At 31.1% G+C, this 2,500-nt stretch overlaps 1 protein-coding gene across 1 annotated transcript in view; it reads right to left on the bottom strand.

Moving 5' to 3' along the window:
* The window catches only part of LOC119598127 (mucin-2-like), a 111,082-nt gene that overhangs the window by 13,244 nt on the left and 95,338 nt on the right, over positions 1–2,500 (bottom strand). The window lies entirely within an intron of this gene.

The following is a 2,500-nucleotide window of genomic DNA, read 5'->3' as shown; positions in this document are numbered from 1 at the left end:
CAACAGTAATGATAAGATATCAACAGCAACAGCAGTAATAGAAATAATGAAAAGTATAATAATTATAATAATAATAAAAAGACTAGTAACAATAATGATAATAATAGTAATAATAATGATAATAAGATCATTATTATTATTATTATTGATACCAATGATAATAATTCTTACTATTAATATTATGATTATAATGATGATGATGATGATGATGATGATGATAATAATAATAACAGTAATGGTAATGATAATAATAATAATAATAATAATAATAATAATAATAATAATAATAATAATAGATAATATTTATGATAATGATAACAATGATAGTAATGGTAACAATACTACTAATAATAATGACAGTATAATAATAATAATAATAATAATAATAATAATAATAATAATAATAATAATAATAATAATAATAATAACAGCAATGGTAATAGTAGTAATACTGATAGCAATAATAACAACACCAAAAACAATAACAGTAGCAACAGTGATAATCATGAGGATTGTGATAATGCATGCAACAGCTAGACCAACAACCACAGTAGCAAGGGTGATAACGAGCGAGATAAGCCAATTCAACAGTTCATAGCAACAACAACATATTTTTTCCCACCACGATAAAATTCAAAAGGGAGGTTAATTAATCCTCTTTTTTCTCCATCCTACAAGCATACCTGTATGTTGCATAAAAAAAAGTGAGAGAGAAAAAAAAATCATAAAAAGTACAAGACGAAAAAGTTGCATTTTCGTTAATTCTCGTGTCTTAAGATGCACCGAACCGGTCTTGTTGAACCCTGTATCAGCCTGTGCTAAATCGAAGAAGGATTTGTCCCTCCTGCGTCCTATAAACGAGGGACACTCGAAGAAAGTAAAAAGGAGACGCTGTTTTTCCATATCTTTTTCTTTCTGTATTTTTTTTTCTTTTTTTTTCGTTTTCCGATATATATATTAATTCTTTCGTTGCTTCGTTCTCTTTGCATTTTATTTGGCAATTTCGTTTTCCCACTAAAGCTTCCTTCCTATCGTTATGTACAAACACAGTAAAGAAGTGAAAGCACAGCAGTAATATGTAAAACATGACGTTTCGAGTCAGAATACACTCCTCATCAGACAAAAGAAACCCGAGGCGTCTCGCTGTGATTCATTTCTATTCTAATCTTCTACTTTCTTCCTTCCCATTTTCTCCCGTTCATATTTCATCTGGCTTTTTGTTATTTACATGTTGCCGCCCCCCCTCCACCCGGCTGAATCTTTTACTCCCTCGCCTTCATCTCTCTGCCCCCTTGCCCCCCCCCCTCCCCCTATACTCTCTCTTTCTTGCTACATGAATGTGTCTGAGGAGTTATTGCATGCCTTTGTGATGCTTTTCCTTCACTATTGCCAGAACTCTTTATATGTACTAGATTCTGTTATATAAGGGGCTGCATTGTGTACAAGTACCAATAAGATTTAAATCACTTTAATCACGCTACTATATATCACACACACACAACACACACACACACACACACACACATATGTATGCATGTATATATATATATATATATATATATATATATATATATATATATATATATATATATATATATATATATATATATATATATATATATATATATATATATATATATATATATATTTATTTATTATTATTATTATTTTTTTTTACTATTATTTTTTTTTTTCTCTCTCTCTCTCTCTCAGAACGGTTCCAATCTGTCTTATTAATTTCTATATTGTACCTTTCCATGCCCTTTTCCCTTTCCCCTCTCTGCTCGTGCCAGACGGGAAATAGAAGAAGAAGAAAAAAAAAGAGAGAAAAGGGAGTGACAAGAGAGAGAAAGACAGGAGGGGGTGTCTCTCTACACGTCTAGTTTTTGCCTCTTATTCCCCCCTGGTTTCTCGTGTGACCCGACCACTCAGTGTGTCTCGGCAGGATTAGCTTTCGACTTTCGGATCTCGGATTCTTTTCCTAATTTGTTGGAAATGTGTGTTTATTTATTTAGTGTGACATGATCTGGAAAAGTGTGTTTATTTGTCTATCACTATGTTTGTGTTTATCAGGGATGTGCTATTTTTTTATTGTTATTTTATAGTTATATGTATATTTACCAGGGTGTTGCATGTACGATTTGAATGCAATATATATACATACGTATATGGATACACGCTGGCAGAAAAAAAACACTATTCAAATGCTTTACTGTGTAAAGTCTTTCTGCTGTTATATCGACGCGGTATAGTGCTTTATTATCAGTAATACATGCTTTATCTGTGAATAGGAAAGTAATCATACTGTACATGCAGCCCATCACATAATCACTCATCCAAATAAAAAGAAAAATAATATATATTTTATTCGTGGACTTTCTCTAGATAATTTAACGCAAATATACATCAAGCAATTTACGAGCATTCTGTGATAGCACTTAACATTTGAATCGCAGGTTGAAATCGTTCCCTTTTATATAAAAAAGAACAAAAAAACATA

The sequence above is a fragment of the Penaeus monodon genome, chromosome 40 (assembly GCF_015228065.2).
Source record: "Penaeus monodon isolate SGIC_2016 chromosome 40, NSTDA_Pmon_1, whole genome shotgun sequence".
NCBI classification, from domain to species: domain Eukaryota; kingdom Metazoa; phylum Arthropoda; class Malacostraca; order Decapoda; family Penaeidae; genus Penaeus; species Penaeus monodon.
The sequence above is the reverse complement of the archived record's forward strand: the minus strand, read 5'-3'. Positions and strand labels throughout refer to the sequence as shown.